The following is a 21,012-nucleotide window of genomic DNA, read 5'->3' as shown; positions in this document are numbered from 1 at the left end:
AACCTAATCTAATACCCCTATAAAAATAAAAAGCCCCCCGCAAAATAAAAACACCCCATAATCTAAGACTATACTAGCAATAGCCCTTAAAGGGACATTATACACTCATTTTTTCTTTGCATAAATGTTCTGTAGATGATCCATTTATATAGCCCATAAAGTTTTTTGTTTTTTTAAATGTATAGTTTTGCTTATTTTTAAATAACATTGCTCTGATTTTCAGACTCCTAACCAAGCCCCAAAGGTTTAGGAGAATACCGACAGATACCTACTCCAGCTTGCTTCTGTTTGTGTAAAGGGTCTTTTCATATGCAAAAGAAGGGGGAGGGGGGTGTCTTATTTCCCACTTGTAGTGGGCTTTCCAGCTACCTTTTCAACAGAGCTAAACTGAGAGCTTCTAAGTAAGTTTTTAAACATTTTTATACTGGATTTTTATATCGGTATCTGTGCATCTTATTCTTTATATAGTGTCTATTACATGCAGTTATATGAATATTGGTGTATACTGTCCCTTTAAAAGGGCCTTTTGTAGGGCATTGCCCTAAAGAAATCAGCTATTTTACCTAAAAAATAAAATTAACCCCTAACAGTAAACCCCCAACCCAAAATAAACCTAACACTAACCCCAGAAAATCTACTCACGGTTCCTGAAGTCTGGTCATCAATCCTCATCCAGGCGGCAAAAAGTCTTCATCCAGGTTGTTTAAATCAGATAATAGGATTTCAGTAGCTCTCATCCTATTGACTGATTTGAATTTGAAGAATCAAATCAGCCAATAGGAATGCAAGGTATGCCATTTTTAAACGGGTACCTTGCATTCAACTTCAGTGTATGGCGGTGATTGTATGAAGAGGACGCTTCAAGCAGGATGTCATTGCCGTCCAGGAGAGCTTCGCTCTGCACCGCCGGGATGAGGATAAAAGACCTTCCCGAGATGGATGAAGGTGTTGCCGCCTGGATGAAGACTTCTCGTCGCCTGGATGAGGATGAATGACCGGACTTCAGGAACCGTGAGTAGATTTTCTGGAGTTAGTGTTAGGTTTATTTTTTGGGGTGTTTTTTTTTAGATTAGGACTTTATTTGAATGGGCACAAAAGAGCTGAATGCCCTTTTAAGGGCAATGCCCATACAAATGCCCTTTTGAGGACAATGGGTAGCTTAGGTTTTTTTTAGTGTTTTATTATTTTTGGGGAGTTTGGTGGGTGGGGGATTTACTGTTAGGGGTTAATTTTTATTTTTAGGTAAAAGAGCTGATTTAGGGCATTACCCTACAAAATGCCCTTTTAAGGGCTATTGGTAGTTTAGTCTTAGATTAAGGGGTGTTTTATTTTGGGGGGACTTTTTTATTTTTATAGGGGTGTAAGATTAGGTTTGATTTTTTTATTTTGGATAATTCGGTTTAGTTTTTTCTGTAATTGTAGACTTTTTTATTTTTTGTAATTTTAGATTTAAAGGGACATTAAACCCAATTTTTTTCTTTAATGATTCAGATAAAGCATGCAATTTTAAGCAACTTTCTAATTTACTCCTATTATCAATTTTTCTTAGTTCTCTTGCTACCTTTATTTAAAAAGCAGGAATGTAAAGCTTAAAGGATCATAAAACCCACATTTTTTTCTTTTATGATTTAGAAAGAGCATGCCATTTTAAACAACTTTCTAATTTACTTCTATTATCTAATTTGCTTCATTCTCTTGATATCCTAAGCTGAAAAGCATATCTAGATAGGCTCAGTAGCTGCTGGTTGGTGGCTGCACACAGATGCCTCGTGTGATTGGCTCACCCATGTGCATTGCTTCAACCCATGTGTATTTCTTCAACAAAGGATACCTAAAGAATGAAGCAAATTAGATAATAGAAGTAAATTGGAATATTGCTTAAAATTGTATTCTCTACCTGAATCATGAAAGAAAATGTTTGGGTTTAGCGTCCCTTTAAGAGCCTTCACATTTTTGGCTGAGAAACTGGGTTATGCTTGCTTATTGGTTTGCTAAATGTATCTACCAATTAGCAAGCGCTATCCATGGTGCTGAACCTAAAATGGTCTGGCTCCTAAGCTTTAAATAACTGCTTTTTAAATAAAGATAGCAAGAGAACAAAGATAAAATGACAGTAGGAGTAAATTAGAAAGTTGCTTAAAATTGCATGCTCTATCTGAATTGTTAAAGAAAAAATTTGGGTTTAGTGTCCCTTTAAGTATTGTAATTTAATCTTAGGGTTAATTTTTAAATTAATGTTAGGTTTTTTATTTTAATTGTAATTTAGGATTTAATATTTTAATTGTAATTTAGGATTATTTTAATTTATGTAATGGGGTAATTAAGGGAGTGTTAGATTAGGGGGCTTAGTGATTAGTTATTTGCGTTGTGGGGGCATGGCGGATTAGGGATAAATAGTTTAAATAGCTAGATTGCGCAGTGGGGACATGGCGGTTTAGGGGGTTAATAACTTTAATAGATACTTTGCAAAATGGGGGTTGGCAGATTAGGGGGTTAATACATTTATTAGTTATTGCGGTGGGGGGTTGAGGTTGAGAGGTAGATATTGCGCATGCGTGTTAGGTGTTTGATTTTAACAGAGAGCGAGGGGGAACATATACGCGCCGCACTTGTATGCGGCGCTGTATATGCGATCGAGGGTAGTGTAAGGTTTGGTTACCATAGTAACCTATTAATGTTTTAGAAATCTGGCATCAGGTGGATGTGTTAACAAAACGCTTACACCTACACACATGTAAATGGGAAACTTTTTCAATGGAAACCTGGTACTAAAATGGAGCCATAAGTTACTTTTAGCTGTCCGCCGCTTTGGTAGCTTACGGCTCCATTTTTAATGGCTCAATGGAAGCGAGCTCAAAGTTAGGATTCAGGAGTAAAATTTTACGAGCCAGCTCCCTGGCTCCTGGATTTGTGGAGCCCTGACTTAAGTTATAATATACATATTTAATTATCTAATTACAATTTAAGGCTTTGAAATAAATCTGTAAGCATATTGTCAGTATGTAACTTGTATAAAATCTGGATATTTTACATTTACTGAACCATCAAACCGCTTAAATTACCGTTGTAGCTATGAAATGGGTTTGTTTTAAAGTGAATACTGCAATTATGTGTAAATATGTTTAGTTATAGTTGCTATTATTAAATTAAAGGGACATTGAACCCAAGAAATGTATTTCATGGTTTAGAAAGAACATGCAATTTTAAACAACTTTCTAATTTACTTCTATTATCTATTTTACATCATTCTCTTAATATTCTTTGCTAAAAAAGCATATCTAGATAGGCTCAGAAGCTGCTGATTGGTGGCTTCACATAGATACCTCATGTGATTGGCTCACCCATGTGCATTGCTATTTCTTAAACAAAGGATATCTAAAGAATGAAGCAAATTAGATAATAGAAGTAAATTTGAATGTTTAAAATTGTATTCTCTATCTGAATAATGAAAGAAAAAATGTGGGTTTAATGTCCCTTTAAGCTAGATAATCATGTGTTTAACTATAATTTATTCACTTTGTAGTTGCAGTTATAGGAAGATAGGAGTGGTGTACTTAAATGGACAGTCAAGTAGATAAAAAACTTTCATGATTTAAATAGGGCATGTAATTTTAAACAACTTTCCAATTTACTTTTATCACCAATTTTGCTTTGTTTTCTTGGTATTCTTAGTTGAAAGATAAACCTAGGAGGTTCATATGCTAATTTCTTAGACCTTGAAGGCCGCCTTTAATCTGAAAGCATTTTGACAGCTTTTTACCACTAGATGCATTAGTTCATGTGTTTTATATAGATAACATTGAGCTCATGCACATGAAGCTCCTAGGAGTGAGCACTGATTGGCTAAAATGCAAATCTGTCAAAAGAACTTAAAGGGACACTCAGGTTAAATTACATTTTCATGATTCAGATACAGCATGTAATTTTAAACAACTTTCCAATTTACTTCCAGTAAAAAAAATGTGCACAGTCTTTTATATTTACAATTTTTGAGTCACCAGATCCTACTGAGCATGTGCAAGAATTCACAGACTATACGTATATGCATTTGTGATTGGCTGATTGCTATCACATGGTACAGGGGGAGTGGAAATAGACTTAACTTTGAAATTTATTATAAAAAGATCTACTACTCATTTGAAGTTCAGACTAAGTGCTATTGCATTGTCTTGTTATCTTGCATTTGTTGATTATGCAAATCTAATGTGTTGACTGGTCCTTTAAATAAGGGAGCAGTTTGCAGAGGCATAGATACAAGGTAATTACAGAGGTAAAACGTGTATTATTATATCTCTGATGGTTATGCAAAACTGGGGAATGGGTAATAAAGGGATTATCTAACATTTTAAACAACAAAAATTCTGGTGTTGAGGAGTGAAGAAGAAGGGAAGGAAATTAGTTTGTTTGTTTGATTATTGTTTATAAGTATGGGTTGATGTATCCTAACAAAAATTAGGTTAAAAATTGGTGGTTTGATCTATCTTTTTAAACAACAAAAATTCTGGTGTTGACTGTCCCTTTAAAGAATTGCTAGATAGACTCAAACCATGATCTGTAGTTACTATAAAAAAGCAAAACACAGGATGTTTGGGATGTTTTGAATTACAGTTGTGCATCATGAGGCTGATTAGAGGAGAGCGGAAAAGAGTCAAGCTTTCCTGACAGGCAGCCTTATGTATGTCACATCCCATGGGACGGCTAGTGGGTTATAGACGTGTACAGCAGCAGGTAGTGCTTCTTCTTAGTTTGCAAAATAGGAATATTGTATCATTCTTCATTGCAAAATTAAAATCAGTTATCATTATTATTATTTTAGCAGCACTGTCCATGATTACAAATGCGAAAGGTACAACGGTGATACAATATTGTAAGAGACAAGACAAAATGTATCAAACAAATACAGGAGGAATGGAGGGCCCTAGTCCTGTGGGAACTTACTATCTGGGTAGGAGGGTGAGAAACAGGAGATGAGGACTGCAAGGGTGAGAATGAGGTTAGTACAAAGTTAGATGAGGGGAATTCATTTGTTACTGAGTTGGGTGGTGGGCTTCCTTGAACAAAAATGTATTTAGGGAGCTTTTAATAGAAGACAAATTAGGGGAGAATCTGACAGTGCGACGAAGTGTGTTCCAGTGGGTTGGTGCTGCACGAGAGAAGTCCTAAATTCTAGCGTGGGAAGAAGTGATGATAGAAGAGGCAAGGAGCCAGGTCATTGTTGGATCTTAGGTGGTGGGCTGGAGTATATTGTTGCTTAGTGAGGATACGTAGTGGGGAGCAGATTTGGTAAGAGGATTGAAGGTCAGGGTAAAAATCCTTAATTTATTTCTGCTGTGAATCGGGAGCCAGTGAAGGAACTCACAGAGAGGTGCAACAGAAGCAGAGCGGCAGGAAAGGTTGATTAGCCTGGCAGAGACATTTAGGATACTAGTGTCCACACTGAGTAGGAGGCAAGAAAAAAAGTGTCAGACAAAAGAAAGGGGAGTAGCTCTCTCTAAAATCTACTCAAAAAAATAAATCCATACAAAAAAATCAGTTGTGCTGAAGAGCTAGACACTCTCACACTGAGAACAAATAATAAGCTAATTAGCATATGCCTAGGAAATAGAGTGAAACTCTCTCAAAAAGGCTGGATAAGTATTACAAAGGTTTACTAATTACACATAAATCATTAAAAGCGGCATATATAAGTTACAAACAAATATGTATAGATCCACCGGTGGACAAATTCCTGACATAAAATCTAATGATATGGATAAATTCCTAACATACAATCTAAGGAATCAGATACCAATCGAAAATCTATAATAAATCGTAAAATGAATTAATATTATTGAATAATATTGTTTCCAAAGACAAATGTCCATATATTCCCCAACCTCTTAAGGGGTAAGTATAAAATATTCTGTGCAATAAGACTTAGATGACCAATTCCCCCTTAGGGGTTAACACTCCTTATTTGTTAGTAGTATCTCTGAATAAGTCATTAAATAGCAAATAAATGCTTGATAATTGTCAATTGTTCATTACTTTTTAAAGGGACAGTCAAGTCCCAAAAAAACTTTCAGGATTTAAATAAGGAATGTAATATTTAACAACTTTCCAATTTACTTTTATCACCAATTTGGTGGTGTTCTCTTGGTATTCTTAGTTGAAAGCAGATTCTAGGAGGTTCATATGCTAATTTCTTAGACCTTGAAAACTGTCTCTAATCTGAATGCATGTTGACCACTAGAGGGCATTAGTTCATATGTTTCATATAGATAACATTGAGCTCATGCACGTGAAGTTACCCTGGAGTTAGCACTGATTGGCTAAAATGCAAGTCTGTTAAAAGAACTGAAATAAGGGGGCAGTCTGTAGAGGCTTAGATACAAGGTAATCACAGAGGTAAAAAGTGTATTTCTATAACAGTGTTGGTTATGCAAAACTGGGGAATGGGTAATAAAGGATTGTGATGTGTTAGGAGCGCCTAGTGAAAGGCTAGGTCTAAATAAGGGTGTGAACTATAAGTGTCGTTAAGTACACTAGCACAATGAGCCCAAATTGACAAATTTAATATAGCATTTGCTTACAAGTATAATATAACATAACATATAATATCTGCGGATGATAACAAGTTAAAAAAGCTTAAAAGTATATGGATCCATAATACTTAATAAAAACAATCAATGGTGACATAATTAATAATAAAAAACAATTTAAAAAAGATAAGAGAAATACAAAAGTAATACAGTAAGGTTACTGTATAAAATTATGTATGGATTGGATGTCCTAGGAGACAGCAATGGGGATGGGGTCGTGAGACCAGAGATAAATAGTATATGTGATAATACCAAATAAAATCCTGTGAACAATCAATAAAAATAAATGTAAAATTAATAAAACCAATAAAGAAGGAATAAAGTCTAGGAAGTGGTGGTGTATGAGTCAATTAAGATGTCCTCGTGATCCAAATGTGTAGAAATCCAATGAAAAATAATATGAAGTCTACAAAATTGTGATGTGTGAGTCTCCTCGTGATCCGAGTGTAAATCCAAAAGATCAAAAAATCAAAGAATCAAAAAATATATACTTCAGTGGTAGTGATAATATTGTAAATAATCCAACAGTGAAAAATCCAATATAGACAATGTCATGAATCAAACAGTAAAAAACTGTGAGCACTGGTTAACAAAAGTTCATGTGAACAACTTCATAAAAAATACTTGATGTAAAAGGCAAATGTCAAAATAAAATTATGTAAAAATTAGACCCGGAAGTGAAGATAAACCGGATATGGGGGTTCCGGTATTAAATTTGGCCTATTTCGTGCACGTGAAGTTACCCTGGAGTGAGCACTGATTGGCTAAAATGCAAGTCTGTCAAAAGAACTGAAATAAGGGGGCAGTCTGTAGAGGCTTAGATACAAGGTAATCACAGAGGTAAAAAGTGTATTTCTATAACAGTGTTGGTTATGCAAAACTGGGGAATGGGTAATAAAGGGATTATCTTTCTTTTTGAACAACAAAAATTCTGGTGTTGACTGTCCCTTTAAGTATACACACTCCTCCGTTCTTCACAGTTCAGTTACCCGCTACTTCCCTTCTCTGGGATATCAGATTCTGCTTTGGTATAGAACTGATTTACACACACTTAATTATATCACCTCTCAAGCACTTTTTCTCTAAAGTAAACAGACACAGTTTGGCTAACCTCAAATTCATAAAGGGACAGTGTACTCAAAAAATTTATTTTGCGATTCACATAGAGCATGCATTTTTAAGCAACTTTCTAATTTACTCCTATTATCAAATTTTCTTCATTCTCTTGGTATGTTTATTTGAAAAGCAAGAATGTAAGTTTAGATGCCGGACCATTTTTGGTGAACAACCTGGGTTGTCCTTGCTGATTGGTCAGCACCAATAAACAAGTGCTGTCCATGGTTCTGAAGCAGACATTTGCTGGCTCCTTAGCTGAGATGTCTTCTTTTTCAAATAAAGATAGCAAGAGAACAAATTAAAATTGATAATAGAAGTAAATTAGAAAGTTGCTTAAAATTGCATGCTCTACCTGAATCATGAAAGAAAAAATTTGGGTTCAGTGTCCCTTTAATTTCTTAATGAAAATGATATATATATATATATATATATATATATATATATATATATATATATATATATATATATATATATATATTTGTAAAACAGAGGTCAATACAACTAATTGTAGCTGCACTGGCTTATCACAGATCACTATAGTCTCCTCTTAAACAATAAGCAGATACTAATTGGCATGTGTGATGCAACCTCTGATTGGCTGATACACATATCCTTTTCTGAGAGTGGCATGGGAGAGGACTTTGTTAAAATAAAAATGCCTAGTTTTGTTATGTTGCTTAATATTTGGTATTATAACAACAGACACAAGCTCCAAGGCTTCCTTGCAAATTGGAAGGAATCTGCCAGTGTTTTTACATTTAGTGATTCTCATCCTTTTTCGTACAGTATTTCTGCTGTATAAGCAGGTTTATGACCATCTGTTTTCCAGGGTTGCTGATGCATTTATAATTTAACGTTGTTATACCCTACAATGCCAAAAGCTCAGTTTTGCATTAAAACACCAGTGCTCTGAATGTCTGCACTTGGTGAGGCAACATACATAATCTTTGTAATGATGTCACAGACATTATAACAAAAAATACATTTAATTGAAAACTCTGATGAATGCTGACACATACATTAAGTGTTAGGGCTCCATTTATCAATAGGTGGGCAGACAATGTTCCCAGCTATGAAACCTGTCCACCAGTGCTCGTAGTGAGCGGGCAGCAAATGAGCTGTGTCCACTTGCCTTTGTTATCACATAAGCAACTGCTTGTGCAGAGCCCCCCCTGCTCTTGTACAACCTGTCAGTTACTCCGGACAAGTTTGGAGTGATTTAACTTTGCTAACTCCACTGTTTAATAATGAGAACCCTTAGTGTTCACTTAAAGGGACAGTTAACATATTGAGATGTGTGTATAATATGTTTAATTTTGCATTATGAAGCAACTTTGCAATATATTTTCATTATGCCCCCCTTTTCATGTATCTTAGCTCTGAAAATTGAGGATTTTCTCATTCTCAGAACTTGAAATGCGCCCTACTGATTTGTCAAGGCTAACCCTGCTACATACATGTCCCTAATTTACTATAATTTAAAAAAACTGCATAACAATTCATTTTTTATTTTCAACATTTTTTATTGAGGAGCTACAAAATACAATAGACAATCTTTCACAAAAGTATGCATACAGAGTAAATGAAAACATTGTACATGCTATATATTTTCGTGTTTTACGTTAAGTAGTCCTCTTTTTGATCCCTCTGATGAATAATAATATAGACCTCTCTTGGGTCCTTGAGGAATGGTATTAATAAAGTATAGGGATTAATACAAATTAAACATACACAGTTCTAGTTAATCTAACTAGAGACCAAAGCCTGTCCTGATGACTACGATCACTAGGAGACATGCGTGTTAAACCAAACTTAGAATATAAGTAGTAATTAGTAAAAACAAGGGTTTGATAAACTATTCTCTGAAAACTTTAAAACTCAATTAATATAAACAGTGATGCTAGGTTTGTGAAAACACAGTTACAGGTACCGTTTAGACATTGTATACATGTGACAAATGTAAATAAAGACGACTTCTTGCTGTGAATGCTTTACAAGGTAGACTACCTTCTGGAAGAAAGGAACAAGGAGTAGCAGCACCAATCGGCATATTTCAATATCCTATACAACATGATTAAGGTCAGGTGTTGACCAAAACGTCATTTGTTTTGTTCTATATGATGTCTCATATTAAAGGATATTGAAATATACCGATTGGTGCTGCTACTACCACTGTAGCATGCACCTGGTTTTTACAGTAAGTGCTGGGCCTCTCTTGTTCCTTACCATCTGGAAGAACCAGCCAACCTAATTCTTATCTCCCCCGCAGCCTCAGCCGCCAGAGAGACATCTATGTGATGTTGCACACAATATGCATCAGTGCTCTCCGTCACACCATTCGTGTTTGACCAAATGATTTGGGGGCCCCCACAAACCCCTTTTCGTCACATATTTTCAATGGTGATAACAGAAGGTTGGGTTGAGCACCTTGTATGTAGATAATATATATATTAAAAAAAAAAGCTCAGCAATAAGGCTATGTGAATCCTGCAGCACTGTAGTAAATCAATATAGGAACCTGTACTATAAAGATTTAAGAAAATAACCTGTAGCTAGGCAAACAGCTTGCTAACATATAACATAAGAAAAGGTAACTAGTGCATGTTTAATTAATTGGCTAAGATATATGTACTCTATTACGTAGAATATATTATGAGAGATAAACCTCTGTATTAATATAAGGACATTTACATCGTTATCTTAGATAATTGCTGCTAACCGCCAGCTATTTGTGATAAAAGGAGAGTCTTATAGGTAGTGTGTAAGGTCTTTTGGAAAGAGGTAATACAGTGTTTTAGAATCGGTCTTATGTTTGTATTGATGTCCTCTGATAGTGCTTTACAGAGGCTAAGGGATCTTGTATGCTCATGCTTCATGTGGATTGCCTCGTAATGGTGAGTGACCTTGCTGCCTTCATTGTTTGAAGTAGCGATATTGAAAGAGAGATGCAGTTGCTTTTCTGTCAAAGCGTTCTGGAAGCCCCTTACATACTCCCGGTCAGCCCTGCATGACGTATGTATCCTCTCATTTGTGATGAGCCTCCTTGGGTGCTAAAGGATTTTTTAGCGTGTGTTGTCGCTTTTGTAGAATTCTGTACCACAGTGGTATATGAAGTCGTTGATTCCAATTCTTCATTAAGCGGCTTGTATGGTGTCGCAAATGCAGCTTATGGACGCCACGATTTCCCTTGTTGGTTATCTTTATCAGAAAGGCTTGTTTCCATTGGTCCCATAGCGATTGTGGATGTTGAGTTTATGTCCGTTAAACGTCTCAGTAGGTAATCCATTGGTGCATTGGCTATTAGTTTCCTACATAATTTTTTTAATCTGGCCATGTGATTGCTTAGATTATCCTGTGGGATTGTCTTCAATGCGGCTGCCATTTTAGTTGCTGGGTAACGAAAAATGTTGCCGGTTTTCTTTTCTATAGTACAGATTTCTGTTATGTTCTTATGTCCTTTCTTAAAAATGATCAGTATACATTTTATCAGTGCTGGTGGCTTTGGCAAAAACCTCAGAGTACCGAGGGGGGGGGGGGGGGTAACGTCACCTGTTGTGAGGTGCTTCTCCAGGTCTTTACTGTCTAATCCTGGGCTCCAGTTTTAATAATACAGCGTAGATGAAGCTTTGTGTAATATCACTGTAAGTCCCAATAGTGATCAATGAGGATAGTTAGTGCTGTGGAGATTCTCCTATTATAAGCGGTTCATAAGAGATTCAGCCGGAGCTCTTGGAGTATGCGACCGTCCAAGATCGCTGCTAAGACACGCCCCCCAAAAAATTCCTTTTATACTAAATTTATGGCAGTGATAAGCCTTGTTGTCTGCAGACTAAAGCCCAGATTGGCTCTTCCATATAATGCAAATGATGGGTGGAGTTTGGCTATTGAAAAATAACTGCAGTAAAAAGGATGTTAATTTGTTTTTAAAACATTTAGACTTTGCTACTATTTTATTATATAGCAACACAACAGAAATGTCTTAAAATTACAAGGTGTTTACTGTCCCTTTAAGTGGTACCACCTGTTATTACTTTTTAATGTAATGCCATTAAACGCTTTCTTATAACTGCAGAACATGTCAGCAACTCACAACTACTTTTGCTTTGTTGTTAGGGTTGGCATGTGTCCAGTAAAAGATATGTAAAAATGCTGGACACTTGACTTATGAGTTCCAGTCTTTGGCCTGATTTTGGCATATGTCTGCTTTTGCAGATGGACGGTATCATGACTATGGCAGACGTCCCAACTGTACCTATTTGAGCGGGTCAGTCCCTAATTAATGTCCCTCTGACATAGCCATATATCCCAATGTGCAGAATTCCCCTTAGCCCCGCCCATAGACCACCGAGAAAAACACCCCCATGAACCTGCCTCTCCCAGTATAGCCCCAACACTAAACGGCAACACCCCGTCTAACCTCCTGAGTTACCAAGCCACTAATGTTGGGAGGTATGATATGTTGTTGACTGTGATTCTTAGAAGTGTTTTTGCAGTTGGAGGACATTCACTGAAAGCCACATTTACACATAGGGGCCAATCACAGTCCTTTAGAAAAGTTTATCAAATGGTGAATTTAGTAGAAAAACAAATAAACTGTTCTAAACTATTGTGATTGATACCATAATAATAAACAATCAGTAGTGTAATAATAAAATGCTCAAACGCGTTATAGAATTAGCTTTTTGCACTTTTCTGTCCCTTCCGGTTTAAATTGACATAAAGCTGCTTAAAGGGACAGTCAAAACTTTATCCCATACCTTAGATCCACAAACAAAAGATGCGCCTGCACCGCATCCCATCTTCAATACCACTAACGTTATATGTCTAATCATCGAAAGTCCATACAGTTTTCAGCAGTAGATATGGCCGCCAAACTCCTCCCCTGTCCCCTTCTTTTTTTAATTCAATCCTCCTTCACAGGGATGCTGTTTTATTGCTAATGCTCATGCACATTATAATTTTAGAAATAGAAGGTGTCTCCGTGAATGTGTGTAAAGAATCTAGCCGAGAATTTGATTTTGATTGGCGGATGACTTTAAGAAGAAGCCTCCTACGTAATGGTTGGGGGAGTTTGGTGGCCATATCTACCGCTGAAAACTGTATGTACTTTTGAAGATTAGACACATAACGTTAGTGGTATTGAAGATGGGATGCGGTGCAGGCGCATTTTTTTGGGGAGATCTAAAGTATGGGATAAAGTTTTCCTCTGTGTTGACTGTCCCTTTAACTTAGTTTTGATTTAGGAATTTTGTGAAGAAATACAGTAAAATCAATGTAAGAGTCTCTCTTTCACAATCAGAACTCTGCATAAAGAGATAAACATCCCTCAAGCAAAAATGTGTGTTTCTAAAATTATTTTATGGATCTCGCAATACTGACGAGACTTCATAGATAATCTCACCTGAGCAGAGAGCATTAGATCATTACGCCCTTACTCATAAGGACAGCCCAACAGCTCTTTTAGCAGAAACATCTTAAAACATAAGGTTTTAAAAAAATCCCTTTTTTTAGATTCATAGAGGTCTGGAGTCAATTGTTAATCATTGTATTGTACTCCTCTCCAGCAGCCAAGGAGTTAAAAGAGCAATATAAGGGGAATATTTAAGTTCATAGCGGTGTGATTGAGATATTAGAAGTACTTTTGTAGTATAGATGAACGTTATCACTGCTTTTGTTCAAACTTTACTCATGCACATGAAACGCGTGAATATGCACACACATTTGAGTGTAAGTACTTGGAGCACAAACTAGTGGTATGTTTGCATGCACACTGCAAAATCTTTTCATGCATTTTAAATGCAATTCAAATATTACTTTTATATACCTTTCAAGGGACATGAAATATAAATAAAACCTTCACAATTCAGAGCACTTTGAAATTAACTTCTATTTTCACATCTACTTTGTTTTCTTATTATCCTCTGTTGAAATATGTATGTTCTTATCCTCAGCAGCAGCAATGCACTACTGGGAGCTAGCTTGTGATTAGTGGATACACACATCTGTCTCTTGTCATTGGCACATCAGCAGCTAGATCCCAGTAGTGCATTGCATCTGCTGATGTGCCAATGACAAGAGACAGATGTGTGTATCCACTAATCACAAGCTAGCTCCCAGTAGTGCATTGCATCTCTTGTGCTAAAAGGACACTGAACCCAATTTTATTCTTTTATGATTCAGATAGAGCAGTAATTTTAAGCAACTTTCTAATATACTCCTATTATCAATTTTTCTTCATTCTCTTGCTATCTTTATTTGAAAAGCAATAATGTAAGTTTAGAATCTGGTCCATTTTTGGTTCACAACCTGGGTTATGCTTGCTGATTGGTGGTTAAATGCACTTACCAATAAACAAGTGCTGTCCAGAGCCTGAACCAAAAATTGGCTGGCTCTTTAGCTTAGATGCCTTCTTTTTCAAATAAAGATAGCTAGAGAACGAAGAAAAATAATAATAGGAGTAAATTAGAAAGTTGCTTAAAACTGAATGGTCTCTCTGAATCACGAAAGACAAAATTTATGTTTAGTATCCCTTAACTTTTAAATATGTATTTAATGCCCTTGCAGGGGTTAATCACAACATTATAGTAAGAAATAGTGCAATAATATAATGCTCTAATATATTAGATAATTTTATGTTTGCAATTTTATGTTTCATAAACATTGATTGCAGAAAATCAAATTTGTCCTATATTCTCTTCATAATCTAGCAGGTGCTCCTAAAGAGCATAGTTCTGTCAGCAGTCTTTAAATCCACAGCAGTTATACCAGTAAGTATTTCACTAATAAATGCCTGTGCTTCAGTTGTATAACTGTGTATGTTCACATCATGTTTTTAGTGGCTGGCAAAGGAATGTGGAATGAGGAGGACTTTACCAAAAATGCCAGTCAGGTATATGAGAAATTCTCTGAGGCTGCAAAAATATTTTTCTCAAGTATAACATAGGAATTTGCACATGGACTTGGTGAGCCACCTGACATCTGCTTTGCTGCATTCTCAGATCAAATCTGGGACTTTTTTAGTAAGTTAATGGAAAGTGAACTTGTGAGGATCTTAAAGGGACAGTACAGTATTTTCTCCCTTTTAATATGTTCCCAATTCTCATTGTTTTTGTTTTACCAGCTGCATGGTTAAAAATGTATGTGAAATTAGCTCCCTGGCTAACTAGTGGCTAGATCACGAGTCTTGCGTTAGCCTTAAAAAGCAGCTTTGGGAGGTCCCAACGCTGCTTTTTAACGCCCGCTGGTAACATCTGCATTGTTTGTCGTCTACTTTGGACAGAGGAGAGGCCAAAAGGCTTCAGCATCTTCTCTTTCTTTTTGGCTGAGAAGCATAATCCATTTAGCTTATGAGACTGCTGGCCAGCAGCCTCCTGAAAGAATTACAGCTTATTCCACTAGAGCGGTAGCTTCCACATGGGCTTTTAAAAATGAGGCCTCTGTTGAACAGATTTGTAAGGCGGCGACTTGGTCTTCGCTTCATACTTTTTCTAAATTCTACAAATTTGATACTTTTGCTTCCTCGGAGGCTATTTTTGGGAGAAAGGTCTTGCAGGCAGTGGTGCCTTCCGTTTAAGTGCCTGCCTTGTCCCTCCCTTCATCCGTGTCCTAAAGCTTTGGTTTTGGTATCCCACAAGTAATGGATGAACCCGTGGACTGGATGCACCTTACAAGAGAAAACAAAATTTATGCTTACCTGATAAGTTTCTTTCTCTTGTGGTGTATCCAGTCCACGGCCCGCCCTGTCACTTTAAGGCAGGTGTTTTTTATTTTTAAACTACAGTCACCACTGCACCCTATAGTTTCTCCTTTTTTCTTGCTTGTCTTCGGTCGAATGACTGGGGGTGGCAGTTAGGGGAGGAGCTATATAGACAGCTCTGCTGTGGGTGTCCTCTTGCAACTTCCTGTTGGGAAGGAGAATATCCCACAAGTAATGGATGAACCCGTGGACTGGATACACCACAAGAGAAAGAAATTTATCAGGTAAGCATAAATTTTGTTTTTGCGGGGCATTGCCCCAAAGTAATCAGCTCTTTTACCTGTAAAAAAAAACATACAATCCCCCCCAACATTACAATCCACCACCCACATACCCCTACTCTAAAACCCACCCAATCCCCCCTTAAAAAAACCTAACACTAACACCCTGAAGATCACCCTACCTTGAGCCGTCTTCACCCAGCCGGGCACAAGTGGTCCTCCAGAGGGTCCAAAGTCTTCATCCGATCAGGGCAGAAGACGCCCTCCAGATGGCAGAAATCTTCATCCAGGCGGCATCTTCTATCTTCATCCTTCCGGAGCGGAGCGGGTCCATCTTTAATCCAGCCGACGCAGAGCATCCTCTTCAAACGAAGTCCTAACGAAGAATGAAGGTTCCTTTAAATGACGTTATCCAAGATGGCGTCCCTTGAATTCCGATTGGCTGATAGAATCCTATCAGCCAATCGGAATTAAGGTAGGAAAAATCCTATTGGCTGATGTAATCAGCCAATCGGATTGAAGTTCAATCTGATTGGCTGATCCAATCAGGCAATAGGATTGACCTCGCATTCTATTGGCTGTTCTATCAGCCAATCGGAATTCAAGGGACGCCATCTTGGATGACGTCATTTAAAGGAACCTTCATTCTTCGTTAGGACTTCGTTTGAAGAGGATGCTCCGTGTCGGCTGGATTGAAGATGGACCCGCTCCGCTCTGGAAGGATGAAGATAGAAGATGCCGCCTGGATGAAGATTTCTGCTGTCTGGAGGACCTCTTCTGCCCCGATCGGATGAAGATTTCTGCCTCTCTGGAGGACCACTTGTGCCCGGCTGGGTCAAGACGGCTCAAGGTAGGGTGATCTTCAGGGGGTTAGTGTTAGGTTTTTTTACAGGTAAAAGAGCTGATTACTTTGGGGCAATGCCCCGCAAAAGGCCCTTTTAAGGGCTATTTGTAATTTAGTATAGGGTAGGGAATTTTATTATTTTGGGGGGGGGGGGGTTATTTTATTAGGGGGATTAGATTAGGTGTAATCAGTTTAAAATTCTTGTAATTCTTTTTGTATTTTCTGTAATTTAGTGTTTGTTTTTTTTCGTAATTTATTTAGTTTAATTGTAATTAATTGTAGGTAGTTTAAGTAATTAGTTTAATGATAGTGTAGTGTTAGGATTAATTGTAATTTAGGTTAGGATTTATTTTACAGGTAATTTTGTACTTATTTTATCTAGGTAGTTATTAAATAGTTAATAACTATTTAATAACTATTGTACCTAGATAAAATAAATACAAAGTTGCCTGTAAAATAAATATAAACCCTAAGCTAGTTACAATGTAACTATTAGTTATATTGTAGCTAGCTTAGGGTTTATTTTATCGGTAAGTAATTAGATTTAAATAGGATTAATTTATTTAATTATGTTAAATTAATTTAGTTTAATTTAAATTATATTTAAATTAGGGGGGGTTAGGGTTAGACTAGGTTTAGGGGTTAATACATTTATTATAGTGGCGACGGCAGATTAGGGGTTAATAAATTTAATATAGTTGCGGGGACGTTAGGGGGGCAGATTAGGGGTTAATAACTATAATGTAGGTGTCGGCGATGTTGGGGGCATCAGATTTAGGGGTTCATTAGTATAATGTAGGTGACGGCGGTGTCCAGAGCGGCAGATTAGGGGTTAATAATTATAATGTAGGTGTCAGCGATAGCGGGGGCGGCAGATTAGGGGTTAATAAGTGTAAGATTAGGTTTAGACTCGGGTTTCATGTTAGGGTGTTAGGTGCAGACATAAAATGTATTTCCCCATAGGAAACAATGGGGCTGTGTTAGGAGCTGAACGCTGCTTTTTTGCAGGTGTTAGGTTTTTTTTCACCCAGCTCAGCCACATTGTTTCCTATGGGGAAATCGTGCACGAGCACGTTTTGCCAGCTTACCGCTGACTTATGCAACACTGGTATCGAGGTGAGATGTGGAGCTAAATTTTGCTCAACGCTCACTTTTCTGAGGCTAACGCCGGCTTGCAGAAAACTCGTAATACCAGCGTTGTTTAAAGGGAGCGGTAAGAAAAAAAGGAGCGTTAGCACCGCACAGCCTTACCGACAAAACTCGTGATCTAGACGTAGGTTTGTTGAGCCCTGCTTTATTAAATATGAATATTGCATAAATATGCTTTTACATGTTTTCATCTATTTTACTGCAAAGGGCTCCAATGCACATATACAGTACTGTGCAAAAGTATTAGGCCATCATTAGATTTGTTGTTTTAGCAATGGTATAATGACCATATATAATTATTTCTCAGTCTCTTTATTAGAATACAACCAGACAACTACATGATGTTTATATGCAGTATTAAAAAACAGAAAAACAAATCAGAAAACATGCTTCTATAGGCAAAAGCGGCAAGTATATAGTGTGACCTCAAACTTACACTTCAGCAATATCAGAAACCTGACTTTCGTAAACCTAAATGGAAACCTAATTAATGTCATTGCTAACACCTGCATTTTTTCTTCTATTTCATGTCAAAATGACTGCTGTGAAAAAGGTCTATTACACCAGGTTTGTGCAAGACATTCTTTAGCATTACATACGCATGTGGTGTGAGTTTAATTCACTGGAAGCTTGTTAATAAGAACACCTTTCAATCACATCATTGTATTCAAAATGCCAGAGATCACATAATTTGACAGATCTAAAATCATACTTTCTTTGAGAGACCAGAAGAAGTCCAGCATGGACCTGGCTCAGCATTTGGCAGCTTCATCAGTATCCCAAGTTGACCCTTCTACAGACTGAAGAAGCTTGATCAGGAATGGTCTTTGTGGAAGTGTAGCAGCCAAGAAAGGTGAACAGGGTGAAAAGGCTAAGATATGCTAAAGCTCACAAAGATTGTAATGAAGATCAGTGGAAAAGAGTATTATGGAGTGACGAATCCATGTTTGAAATTTTTGGGCCCAATCATCGACAATATGTGAAAAAGAGTTGGAGAGAGATGGAAGAATGAGTGCTTGCGGCCTTCAGTGAAACATGGTGGAGGGTCTGTCCTGCTTTTGGGCTTCATTTCTGCCAGTGGTGTTGGCAATATTGTCTGAATTGATGGGATCATGAATGCTGAAAAGTACAGGCAGGTTTTAATTCATCGTGCCATTCCTTCTGGAAAACGCATGATTGGGAATGGTTTTATTTTTCAGCATGATAGCAATTCCAAGCACACTGCTAATGCAATGAAATCATATTTGGAGAGAAAAACAGCTGATAAAAAACTGACAGTCATGAACTGGCCTCCACAGAGTCCAGGCCAGAATATTATAGAGACATTATGGGATCACCTGGACAGAGAAAGAAATTAAAGACAACCTAAATATAAAGAAGAACTCTGGGAAGTGCTGAAAGAAACCTGGTATAATATAGCAGAAGATTACTTCAGAAATCTTCAGGACAGTCTCCCCAAGAGAGTTCAAGATGTGCTTAGTGCCAAGGGAGGTCACACTAAATACTGACTTTTGCCCGAAGAAGCCATTTTGTTCTGAAAATTGTGTTTTTTATATTTTGTGTATTTTCTGATTGTATCTTACTAAAGAGACAAAAAAATAAATATGGATGTTCATTAAAACTTAGCTGGTTGTGGCCTAAGACTTTTTAACAGTACTGCGTATATATATATATATATATATATATATATATATATACATACACAGGTAGCCCTCAGTTTATGCCGGGGTTAGGTTCCAGAAGGAATGGTTGTAAATCGAAACCGTTGTAAATTGAAACCCAGTTTATAATGTAAGTCAATGGGAAGTGAGGGAGTTAGGTTCCAGGCCCCTCTCAAAATTGTCATATGTAACACCTAATACATTATTTTTAAAGCTTTGAAATGAAGACATTAAATGTGAAACAGCATTATTAACATAATAAAATAGATTGTATCATCATCAAACTAAGTTTAATGAACAAAAACATTTGCTAACCGCACCTAATAAAATTATCACACAAACACAGACTGTGTCATCATCAAACTAAGTTTAATGAACAAAAACGTTTTTTTACTTGCCTTTTTCTACAGCTAAGTGGCTGCTAGATCTTGTTCCTTTAAAAACGGCTCCATTGCTCAGGTCTGGTTATACACTGATTAATTTCAGCCTGACTGTGTTTAATTACACAACAGACTGTATCATCATCAAACTAAGTTTATTGAACAAAAACGTTTTTTACTTGCCTTTTTCTGCAAACAGTTCTCTGCATTGAGTCTTCATCTAAGGGAAGTGGCTGCTAGATCTTGTTCCTTTGAAAGCTGATCCATTGATCACGTCTGGCTTGCTTTTCTTTGCATGTGTTTGCTGCAACACAAGCGGACAGCTCCACCTACTGGCTATTTTAATGTATGCATGTGCTAATCTCAATGCTTTCAATAGCAGTCAATGCTTTTCAATAGCAGTCACATGACTGGAAAAAAGGGCATTATTCTGAAACGGCGCAAATTGAACCATCGTAAACCGAGAGCCACCTGTATGTATGTATATATATATATATATATATATATATATATATATATATATATATATATATATATATACACACAGTATCTCACACAAGTAAGTACACCCCTTATCTTTTTATGTGACAACAATGAAGAAAATTACACTTTGCTACAATGTAAAGTAGTGAGTGTACAGCCTGTATAACAGTGTAAATTTGCTGTCCCCTCAAAAAACGGCAACAAAAGTGAGTACACGCCTAAGTGGAAATGTCCAAATTGGGCCCATTTAACCATTTTCCCTCCCCGGTGTCATGTGACTCATTAGTGTTACACGTTCTCTTGTGTGAATGGGGAGTGGGGAGCAGGTGTGTTAAATTTGGTGTTATCACTCTCACACTCACTCATACTATTCACTGGAAGTTCAACATGGCACCTCATGGCAAAGAACTCTCTGAGGATCTGAAAACATTTTTTGTTGCTCTACATAAAGATGGCCTAGGCTAGAAGAAGATTGCCAAGACCCTGAAAATGAGCTTCAGCATGGTGGGCAAGACTATACAGCGGTTTCACTGGACAGGTTCCACTCAGAACAGGCCTCACCATGGTCGACCAAAGAGGTTGAGTGCACATGCTCAGCATCATATCCAGAGGTTGTCTTTGGGAAATAGATGTATAAGTGCTGCCAGCATTGCTGCAGAGGTTGAAGGGGTAAGGGGTCAGGGGTCAGCCTGTCAGTGCTCAGACCATACGTTGCACACTGCATCAAATTGGTCTGCATGGCTCTCGTTCCAGAAGGAAGCCTCTTCTAAAGATGATGCACAAGAAAGCCCGCAAACAGTTTGCTGAAGACAAGCAGACTA

General features: G+C 37.2%; 1 protein-coding gene across 2 annotated transcripts in view; it reads left to right on the top strand.

The window, feature by feature from the left end:
- Positions 1 to 21,012, top strand: part of SPECC1 (sperm antigen with calponin homology and coiled-coil domains 1) — a 962,422-nt gene that overhangs the window by 755,256 nt on the left and 186,154 nt on the right. The gene's annotated exons all lie outside the window — the stretch shown is intronic.

This window comes from Bombina bombina, chromosome 3 (assembly GCF_027579735.1).
Source record: "Bombina bombina isolate aBomBom1 chromosome 3, aBomBom1.pri, whole genome shotgun sequence".
NCBI classification, from domain to species: Eukaryota; Metazoa; Chordata; class Amphibia; order Anura; family Bombinatoridae; genus Bombina; species Bombina bombina.
The sequence above is the reverse complement of the archived record's forward strand: the minus strand, read 5'-3'. Positions and strand labels throughout refer to the sequence as shown.